Source organism: Lepisma saccharinum, chromosome 2, assembly GCF_977018435.1.
Source record: "Lepisma saccharinum chromosome 2, izLepSacc3.1, whole genome shotgun sequence".
Taxonomy (NCBI): Eukaryota; Metazoa; Arthropoda; class Insecta; order Zygentoma; family Lepismatidae; genus Lepisma; species Lepisma saccharinum.
The window spans coordinates 203,612,255-203,624,261 of record NC_139230.1 but is presented as its reverse complement, the minus strand read 5'-3'; positions in this window follow the sequence as shown (position 1 = coordinate 203,624,261).

Sequence of the window (12,007 nt, the reverse complement as noted above, 5' to 3'; positions counted from 1 at the left end):
GCCCGACCCGAATGTTGGGATTTTAAAAAATCCCGTCCCAACCAAAAAAATTCCGTCCCGCACACCCCTATAAGATAACGAGTTACGCATATTTTTCACATTCACCTTTTCATCTTTATTAATTACAGGAAGCGTAATGAAATTATGGCTTTATCGGAAATTGCTAGGAGTGTGCGGGACAGAATTTTTTTGTCGGGACGGGAATTTTTTTTAATCCCGACATTCGGGACGGGAAAAATTCGCAATTTCCCAACAAAGTCGGGTAATGTTCGAAATTTCCCGAAGCTCTGAAAATCTTGAATTCTACACGTCATTTTCAACTTAAGTGATTGTTTTTGCACTTCTGGAATATTCCCGATAAGTTCCAGACACTTGCAATGCAGAAAGCGTCGAGAAATGTCAACCTTTTTAAATGATCATTCGGTATTTCCCGAATGCTCGCGATCCCGAAAAGGCGGGATCGGAACGGGAATTTTCTTTTTCCGACTTTTCGGGATCCCGCACACCCCTACAAATTGCAATCCAACCCATGTAGGTTGAATTGTTTCTTTTGCAAATACGTTGTATAAAGAAACAAACTGTCAGTGAGAGGCGGGGGTGCGATGATTGACGAAAAAAGTTTGCTTGAATAACGTAGTGTTACAGCGCCTAGACTAACGTAGTGTGGAAAACGGCATGCTTCTGCGCTCTCTGGTTGGTTCCACTCGAAATTGATCCGCTACAGGCGCTGGTGTTGACACCGGTGCTTGGTGTTCGACTGCTTATAATGGAAATAAATGGAGTTTTCGCTGCAACGTCTGATTCTTTTACATGAAGCATTTCTATGAATGTGATAATTGCTATGATATTTGGTACAGTGGTCGCGAAGATATTCACGAACATTCTAGACAGTCGACCACGTCCTGTTATCGTCATACTTTCGTTAATAATACGGGAGAAAAAATACGCGTGGAATGTTCTTGGCAACTAAATTTTTGTGTATGAATTAGGTTCATTATTATTATCATCATCATTTCTTTTAAAGATATACACACTGAAGCATTTGTATTTTGGATATTTACTGTCTCTTTTCTTCCGCTTTAAACTAATCGCGGCGATGATAATAATGATGATTGCATGAAACGACAAGGGGAACCCCACAATGTCACGGTATCTAGTGACATGTGAAACGCAGTTCGATATAAATTATTTTTTGTTTATTGATTCATTTTATGTTCAAATATAAAAGTGTGGGGTATTTTATTTTGTGGATAAACTTGTATCCGAGCCAGACGTCGGGAGTTGGAGCCGGGTCTTTCCTGAGTGACAGCCGCCGCTTAGAACATGACATATTTGCACCAACGCGAAGATAAGGAAAGATTATTTTCGTCGCTACCAGGCCTGAGTCGCAGCGGGCGGGCTAACCCATGTTCACGGATGACCAGAGAAATCAGCTGGAGCTCAAGCCTGCAAGGATCCAGGACGCGTCGCCGACCGCGCCTTTCAAGACAATGGACAGAGGTCATTTCCATCCCCTGAGAAAGCGAAGCGAAGCCACCTTAGCGTGGGTTTCAACGGACGAATTCGAATCTCTTATATATAGGCAGTACTATGTTTCCAGACACAGTTTTCACCTGGATTTCATAGAGAGAGCAGCTCCGCGCTACACTCTCGCGTGATTATTGTTTTGTGTCCGTGGACTTTGTTTCCTTACATACCGCGAGCGAGTTGCAGATAGAGAGTTACCAGTGTGCGCCTTATTTTGGTGAAGATTACGCGGTGATTTGTTTTTTGCCAAGCGTTAACTACATAATCATGGGCGGCTAAAGGAGATTGAGAAGGGAGTCTCTCGACTTCCCTGACCCCGCAACGATGCATCGCCATCTTCCGATGAAGCCAGTCAGCCAACGCCAAAGACGACATCAAAGCCAAACACTGCCCAAAGCCCGAAGGACGTCTTCAGAACGACGCCGATCGAAGCCCGTCACCAGAGAGAGAGATTGAAGGACGACTCCAGAAGGACGCCGATCGAAGCCAGAGGGAGAGATTGAAGGACGACTCCAGAACGACGCTTCCAGAACGACGCCGAATCGAAGCCCGTCACCAGAGATATTCCGAACCGACGCGTGACCACGTACACCCGATGTTAGTGACAAGAGGAACGCCCGAAGTACTGAGGAGGTGCAAGTACACCATGTCGTCGCAATTATTCCTCGTCGCGATCGACCTCGGAGGACAATTTCGCCACAAAGGAACCGTGTGCAAGTCCCGCGTCCAGGAGAGATGAATGACCACGCCATGTAGCAGAGTCTGGTACAGTATACTTCAGAGGGTCTCATGTCCATGTAAACGTGCGTCGTTAGTATCAACACCGTACAGTTAACGCCGAAGTCTCACTTATTCGCAAAGTTACTCAGGAAACCCCGAACCTAACCTCCGCGTCTGATAATTTTTGGTATTGTTATAAAAAAGGGTAATTTCATGTTCAGATGTTCTAATTTAATTGTCTGTATTCAGGGTTAGAAGCTCCATTTCATTTCTTTAATATTTAGTGTAAATTGTCAAAGTGTGCTCCATTTTTTGTGTAACCGACCGCCCCGTCGCGCCATTTAATTCGTCAATAGTTGACTGAGGAGTCCTTGTTAATTGTGGAAAGCGTAGTTTTTTTTATTGCAAGGTCGTGCGCATGAAGTAGTATTATTTGTTGCATAGTGGTTTTTAAGGTAATTTTTGCTCGCGCCGACGATTGATTTGTGTATTTCCGGCAGCTGGAGCCAATTAAGTTTTTGCATCCCTATGTAATTGTGTAGTTGTTCTCATTGGACGAGAGAGGCTTGTGTGTAATACCCCCGTCCGAGAAACTTGTATAATGTCGTGCTTACGACTCGATGCATTTGTTCATTCGAACGAAAGATTTAACCACGCCGACCCAATTGTCTTAGTTAACCGCTTTCCGAGGGCTGGCACTTAAGTTAATTTAAAAGAGCACAGGAGCTGGCAGACAAATGCCCTAAATTCACATAAAGGTTTAAAAATTAAAAGGAATGATAGGTTAATGAGATCCATGATTTGTATCCATACTTCACATGTAAAAATACCTCATGTGTATGAAAGAGAGATAGAGTGAATGTTGTGAGAGTGAGGAAGATTTGTAAACAGTTGTTGATTGCAATATTTTTTTGTTGTTACAATATATATTCACTTTTTTACCGTTCGTCAGTGTTGTTATTTGACGTTTTTCAGGTACCAGATATTATGCTATTAGTGTTTTATGATTGTTCGAATCTACATATCAAAGGTAAACAAAACAGTGTAACATTTCAAGGTATTAACCCCCGCCTCGCAATAGTATGACAATAAACGACCGTCTCAGTACCGAACTTGAAAACCTGGACCGAGAGTCACGACCGGTCTCCCGTACACATAACGACGTTTGGCCCCATGCCGGGGTATGATTGACACGTCATTTCGGGGACCGTGAGTGCACTCGTTACATTTGGCGCCGCGAACATGGGACGGCAACTTTTGTCATGTCTTTCCGGGAAAACCAGGCTGCGAGAGCGGCAGAAATTTCATTGTTGTATACGTTATGCATAAAATTCTTGTTTTAGGTTCCTGGTTATTTGTGTGTTTTTCGTTTTGTATTTCGAGGGTTATTTTGATGTATTTGTCATATGTTCACGTGTAAGGACACGTTTTTGGGCGTAATTGGTAACAATAGGGCAGATATTTTTTTCGGCGAAAGCAGCAAGGGCAGCTGCATAGGGCATTTTTTATGTACTTTTTTGGTTTTTGGCGTAATTTATGGCTTCAGGCTGAGTTGCGGGATAAGGGATTCCCGACGGACCTCCTTTTTCTTTTTATGTATTGATTTGTAATTCACATTTTGTGTGAGCTCGTGTAAGTTTGCGTAACTGTTCCAAAGTGCGACAGAAGATTGAGCAGATAATTACGGAAAGGCCTTCATGAGATTAAGAAATCGCCGTATAGACTGTTTGAATAAGAGTGACGTCATGATGGTTAGCGAGGCGTGTGGACAGGAATTTTCTGACTCCGAAATCGACAGGGAGGGAGCCAGACCGGTTTGTCCCCAGTGCAAGGGCCCGTTGGAAATGGAAAGGGAGATACCAAGTGCCCAAGGGGGTACATCGTCACGTGCGGACAGCGACCACAGCAAGGAACAAGGAGATGACGTAGGAAGTGGCAGTGGTGCCAACCAATTCCAGCTGCTTCTACAGATGCTCCAAGGAATGGAAACCAGGATGCAAGCCAACATGCAAGGAATGCAGACAGAGATGCAAGCCAACATGCAAGGAATGCAGACCGAGATGCAAGCCAACATGCAAGGAATGCAGACCGAGATGCAAGCCAACATCCAGGGATTGCAGGCTGAGGTGCAAGGGATGCAGACCGACGTGCGAGGGATGGAAGAACGCCTACAAGGGACGGTTCGCGCCTCCGGAGAAGAAGTGACGCAACGGCTCATTCAGACGATCCAAGAATCCGAGTCTCGAATCGAATCCAGGATCGCCAGGACCGACGCTCGCATCGATGAACAGGAAGCCAAGGTGGCAACACTGGCGCAGAGCGTAAGTGAGCAGGAAGGAGCTTTGCAACACATCGGCCAACAATGTGCACAGCTGGAGTCAGCCTGTAATCGGAGCAACGATGCCCTCGAGCGACAGGTACGGCGAGCAGCGAGTCTAGCGGAAGGGAATTCCGAGAAGATAAAGGACATAGAGGAGAAACTGCAACGACTGAACGTAGCCGACGTTCCCGGATCATCGCGAGGGTCAAACAGCAAACGACATGTTCATATGGCGTATTCGCGTGCTACTTGTTACTTCGGTCGGAAAGCTCCTTAAAGGAAGGGTGCTGAGACCGAAGCGACGCGCTACAGGGGGAGTTCCCAACTAAGTGACAAGCGACATGGTGCCTTCAGTCTATTAGCAAGCGTTGCTTGCGAACAACAGATAGGCGACACGAGAAACCGCACATTACAACAACAGATCTAGGCGACACGATAAGTCACACGTGTCGCTTCTGCGTCGCTCAAACTGGGCCATTTCCTCAATAGCTTGCGACATGTTGCCGTGGTTTGTTGTTCGCGCATACGCGATGCAATGAGTGTCTTGCTTTAGTGAGATTGCGCACCAAAGCGACTAGCGGCACGCGACACTTATCGCTTGAGGATTTCACCAACCGAACGCTGGCCTGTGCTTCCCGTCATGCCGCTACGATGTGAAATGTTGCTCTTGATTGGCTCCTTTCCAAGCTACATGTGTCACTTCGGTATGAAAGTTGCCTTGGACCGAATGACCCGTGTCGCTTTGGTGTGAAATCCTCGTATCGTTTGTCGCGTGTCGCTTTGGTGTAAAATCTCCTTGAGGAAACTGTGCAGTCAGAGCTTTTGTCCCTATGGTTCGAAAGGCTGCATTGATTTCAGACTGCTCGCTTTCAAGCGACATTTGTGGTTTGTCGCCTCGGTATCAAATATCTCTGGATACTATTTATATTCTAATAACATAGAAAAGTAAACTCTAATACACAGTCCAAGACCTGACGTCCGGAATCACATTACGATGTTTCTTCTTGTGTTACGCATGCTATTTATTTATTAATTTTATTTTACTTTTCTTTCCAAATTAATGCCATTTCGTGACTGCAAATCACTCCACAAATATAACTGTTTCCATCAGTTCACCTACCGCCTTTCTAGAGAAACAAATCCACACAATATATTCCAAAAACTAACTAAGCCGCATTACTTTCATAACAAAATTAGCACCTGGGTCGATCGCACTGCCATCTACTTGTCATCGTCTCGGGGAACCAGTTTCTTGGGTCGTTTTCCAAACTACGTTATTCAAGGCGCTGTAGTAGTGTGGAAAACGGCACGGTTCTGCACTCTGGCTGGTTCAACTCGAAAATGATCCGCTAGAGGCGCTGGTGCTGGACCCGGTGCTTGGTATTCGTCTGCTTATAATGGAAGTAAATGGAGTTTTCGCTGCAACGTCTGATTCTTTGACATGAAGCATTTCTATGAATGTGATAATTGCTATGATATTTGGTACAGTGGTCGCGAAGATATTAACGAACATTCTAGACAGTCGACCACGGCCTGTTATCGTCATACTTTCGTTAATAATACGGGAGAAAAAATACGCATGGAATGCTTTTGGCAACTAAATTTTTATGTATGAATTAGGTTCATTATTATTATTATCATCATTTTTTTTTAAAGATATACACACTGAAGCATTTGTATTTTTTATATTTACTGTCTCTTTTCTTCCGCTTTAAACTAATTGCGGTGATGATGATAATGATGATTGCATGAAACGACAAGGGGAACCCCACAAAACTTTCTTAATGCCATCGACATGAGTGTAAGGAAATTTTCAAACTAATGGGACAAGTGACACGGGATGTTCACACTGTCACACTAGTGACACACACTTATAGACTGTAAAATAGCATTCATTGCACATGAGGGTCCAAACAGCAAACAACACGTTCATATGGCGTATTCGCGTGCTACTTGTAACTTCGATCAGAAAGCTCCTTAAAGGAAGGGTGCTCAGACCGAAGCGCTACAGGGGGAGTTCCCAACTAAGTGATAGGCGACATGGTGCCTTCAGTTTATTGGCAAGCGTTCGCTGCTAATTGTGCGAACAACAGATAGGCAACACGACAAACCACACATTACAACAGATCTAGGTGACACGATAAGTTTGTTTGTTGCCGTGATTTGTTGTTCGCGCATGCGCGATGCAATGAGTGTCTTGCTTTAGGGAGATTGCGCACCAAAGCGACAAGGGGCACGCGACACTTATCGCTTGAGGATTTCACCAACCGAACGCTGGCCTGTGCTTCCTGTCATGCTGCTACGATGTGAAATGTTGCTCTTGATTGGCTCGTTTCCAAGCAACATGTGTCGCTTCGGTATGAAAGTTGCCTTGGACCGAAGGACCCGTGTCGCTTTGGTGTGAAATCCTCCTATTGTTTGTCGCGTGTCGCTTTGGTGTAAAATCTCATTGAGGAAATGGTGCAGTCAGAGCTTGTGTCCCTACGGTTCGAAAGGCTGCATTGATTACGGACTGCTCACTTCCAAGCGACACTTGTGGTTTGTCGCCTTGGTATGAAATATCTCTCAGAATACTATTTATATTCTAATAAATTCTAATAACATAGAAAAATAAAACTCTAGTACACAATCCAACACCTGACGTCCGGAATCACTTTGCGATGTTTCTTCTTGTGTTACGCATGCTATTTATTTATTAATTTTATTTTACTTTTATTTCCAAATTAATGTCATTTCGTGACTGCAAATCACTCCACAAATATAACTGTTTCCATCAATTCACTTACCGCCTTTCTAGACAAACAAATCTACACAATATATTCCAAAAACTAACTAAGCTGCATTACTTTCATAACAAAATTAGCACCTGGTCCGATCGGACTGCCATCTATGTTTGTTATCCGTCTGGGGAACTAGTTTCTTGGGTCGTTTTCCACACTACATTATTCGAGGCGCTGTAACTAGAGTTACCAGATCGCTGTAAGGGAAATGTAGGACATGCTGTCCCAAAATGTAGGACACAAAACATTCTCAATAAATAATAATATTTCTATAGAACATGTTAGAAAGTAGTTGTAAAATGACCGTTTTCAGTTTTAAAAAAAATGAATTCTTAATGAATTTTTAAATGCAAAATTTCAAAACTTGCAATCATACTAATCAATGCACCTCTTACTACATGATTTAAGTGGTACTTCTCAGAGAAAACATTTTTTATCAAAATTTCAGGTTTAGTCAAACTATATTTATTTTAGAGTGGACAGTCAAACTCTTTGAAATTATAGGGACCAGTACCAAACATTTTACAGACTTTATGAAAAAATAATTTCTCTCGTGAGTCTTTTGTGTTGATTGTAATGAAAGAACTCTCTCAACATTTGAATTATGACCTGTAATGGCAAACAAATATTCAGCAATTACCGTAATTTAAAATGGCTCTAGAAGTTTCATCTTGAGTAGTTTTTAGTTCAATAACAGGGTGTCTACGAAAATAACACATCCAGAATTCTGGACTTTTCTATACCTTTTTTTCAGTTTTTCTGAACTTTTATTTATTCGACCCCTACTTAGGTAAAGTTGGTAGTAATTAAGAAAATAAATATTTATTTAATGAAAGCCCCTACCAAAGGGCCAGTTAAGATAAAAACTAAATCTGAATTTAAGAAGAAAAAATTATATCTGCCTTCTCGTATTAATGCATCCTGAACTGTGTTTGGCAGACAAGCGAGGTTTTGGCGTCTGGACTCACAGCCAGTATAATCTTATGTGGGTCTTGTGTCTGTTGTCCCTGTGTGTTTGTGATTATCCCTTCATCCATCTTATCGTAAAACCATTCATCCTCATCTTTGCGATTAGCCAAAGGCGCAAAAAAAAAAAAGTGAAGTAAAATTAACTAAATCAACCAACCAGTCATTATGATAGCAAGAATTCTTGACCACAAGAATAATTTGTTGCCTTTTAATTTACTTTCTTGACATAATTGTTGATTTCTTTACTTTTTCTTGACTGGCAGACACCCTGAATAACTTTGTTCTCCATACGCCTGCTTTACAATCAAATTATATTGAATAAGAATGGGCAACACCTTGTTCCATCAGTATAAACCCTAATGCAAGAAATTCTGCTCAGGCATTGAACAGTGACGTTATCAGAAAGTGGTCCCAAAACTTTGTTCATTAATTGCTTCTGTTTTCCCTTTTGTTTAATAGCAGGACAAACTTTTTTTTTCTTTCTAGGCAATGACTGAATCAAAATAAATTTCACTATTGAGTTTGGAAGCACAGTCCATAGACTTGTAACTTGCATGATTTTTTTCTGTTACGTATTTTCCTAATTAATATTATGTGACGGTCAAAATGTAGGACATTTATGATATTTTTCAAATTCCTCCCGGACGCCGGACTTAAGGCTAAAATGTAGGACATGTCTGGGAAAAACCGGACGTCTGGTAACCCTAGTCAGGACAAAGAAATACTGAAAATCTAGAAAAGTCCAACGTTCGGGACGGAAGAATTTCTTAATTTCCGGAAAAAGTCATGAATATTTATTGTTTTTTTGCATTTCTGGAATAAAAACTTGCACTTTCAGAAGGTTATGCACTTATAATAAAGAAAACATTGAGAACTCTCCACTTTTAAACATGAACTGAAACTTCAGACTGTTCGGAAACCCGAAAAGTCAGAAAATCATTGCTGAAATGATTTGCAAACTTTGTATCCTGAAGTGTTTGTCAAACTGTCTGGATCAAAGCGGTCGTGTTCAAAATAGAATGATTCTCAATGTTTTCTGCACTGTAAAGCCAGTCTCACATGGTACGTACTTAAAATCTGCCCTCACTTTACAATATTGGGTGCTCAAAATGGAAATCCCTACCTGGCAAGGCGGAGTGAGTTAAGTGATATGTGGCGGTGATGCTTCTATGGATGAAATTAGAATCAATGCAGTAAATGGAGGAATGTTTATGCAAATTTCTTAACTTTGGGGATAGCGTGCCCTCTCTCTCTCCGCACTTCGTCAGTAGCACCAACTATGGTGGTGGTGGTTGAAAAGTAAAAAAAGCAGGCTTAAGTATGGTCTTGCCTGAAGTGATGTCACCTAGTCCAGTTCAAAAGTGTTAAACTAGCAATCAAGTCTGGAGCATACTCATTCACTGTTATTCACTTGATTGAAATTGTAAGTCAGTCACATGGTGAAATAACATGATTTGTCATATTAATACGGATGTATGGGAAGGCACAATTCGTGATATCCGCACTTACTAAGTGACTATTATAATGGTTGGAAAGTCTACAGAAAAAATAACCTTTCTTTAAATTTCTGCTCTTGGCTTCCTGGGACCTCTCTATTACATAGTAGTAATGTCACTATGCATTCTGTGCATAAAGTGGACTTAACTCTTTGTGGGTCGTTAATGGTCTCAGAGACTGGGTTTTTAAAATATGCAAAATGAATGGTCTAAAACGCCAAATCCTCAATTATTACGATTAGATCTTTCCTTTCAACAATTGAGATTCTATATAAGAACTATAAAAATTTAAATTCTATAAAATTAAAAAAAATATACTTTTCGTTAATCAGGCATGGAACGACATATTGGATTTTCGGTGAAAACTAGGTATGCCTATATCCGCGCATGGACTCAGACAGCAAGTGTCTTCAACAGAACCTCCCTCAAGGCTCTAATATCTAGCTAACACTGAAAACAAAAAAGTGGGGTAAAAGAGGAAGGTTAGAAACTCAGCTAGACAGAGGAAGGGTGTTGTCAAAATGTACGGTTAAAACAATTGAAACAATCAATTAATTAAACCTGTGTGTTCCTCAAATGTGAGACCTAAATCTTTGTGCAAGAATATTGTTTTGATATCATACCTGAGGTGGAGCAAGGTAACTTTAAAGGGATTAATGTCAGATTCCAAAATCAAACAAAATGTTCTATAAATATTTGAAACCACAACTCTGATAAAATGGTGTGGTAAGTTGGAATGCAATACTTACACACAGTGAACAATGATTTTACATTCCCAAATTTTAAACTTTATTCTATTTTCTCTCCCATCTTCCAATAAAAGAGCAAGTTACAAAGTTTTCTTTATAATATATATAAAGTCCTGATGTATTGGAATTAGAATGGGAAGGAATGACATAATGCAACAATGGTGATGTGCCTCCTCGACAATGTAGTGGTAATGCCGTTGTCTTGTAATCAAGGGGTCCTGGGTTCAATACCTCGTGGAGGCTCATAGTGGTCCAGATCGTACTCCAAAATGTAGGTCACGAACTAGCCATTCTGTGCATGAAGTGCACTTAAAAACAAAATAAAATAAATAATAAATAAAAACAATGATTGCAGCAAATCACCAAAATGCAAATTTATACTATTTACATTATGGAATGCAAATTGTTTAAATGCAGTTCCTGGAAACAAACCAAAGTCCTTCACAAATTCAGAACTATATTTCTCAGCATTTAATACATACATTTTTCAGTACCTTTACAAATATTCACCTCAATGAATGAACAGAATACAACATCCAATGTATAATCTTGATAAACATACAGATGCTACTCAATCTAAAATACTACACTTGGTATGTTATTCTAGTTCAGAGAATATTACACAATGGCAGTGAAAACATAACCCCTCTGTTCATTTCTGTAGCTACATGGCTGCAACATGAGCCAAATTTATTTATAATGTGGGTATAATATTTCATGTGAACTAAAAATAAGCATTTGACATTAACTTTTACACTGATTGCTTACAACTTAACTATTTCTTGAAACACTGGCAGCACATATGGCATAAATTATATTATTTTCTGTCTTATCCTCTATTGAAGCAAAATGTTCTCCTTCTAATGTTATTTTTCATGATTTGTGTGAACTTATATATAAAGATTTTGACAACTCTGGATCATTTCCCAAGGTGCAAAAAGGCACTTTTGCATTACTGGGTTTAAAATGTGTATGCGTTAATTAGTTTTAGTTGTTTTGAAGCTATTTAAGCTTCCAACTTTTATTCTTATTTTATGAAGTGGTAACTGCAATAAACCCAAAGGAGGATAAGATTAACCAGTGAAAAAAAAAAAGACTGGAAAAGCATTTTTGCCAAGATGAAACCTCGCAAAATTATGATTTGAATAAAAAACGATGTAAAATACAGAAATAACGAACCTGGCAGTGTTGGAGTCAACAGGTTTGACAACTTTTTTAAGTTTCTAAGGTTTGACAAAATCATCACTTTCTTCCTTTAGTTTCCCTGATCTACAACAATGCCCACATCCTCCTACCTGTTCTTTTCACTAATAATGACCACTATTTATGTTACCTGTATACAGAAATTCCAAACAATATTTGTATTACAAGATTTCATGTAAATAATTTACTAATTATTAATTTCACATTAAAAATTCTACAGAACATGAAATTCTAATGTTGTTT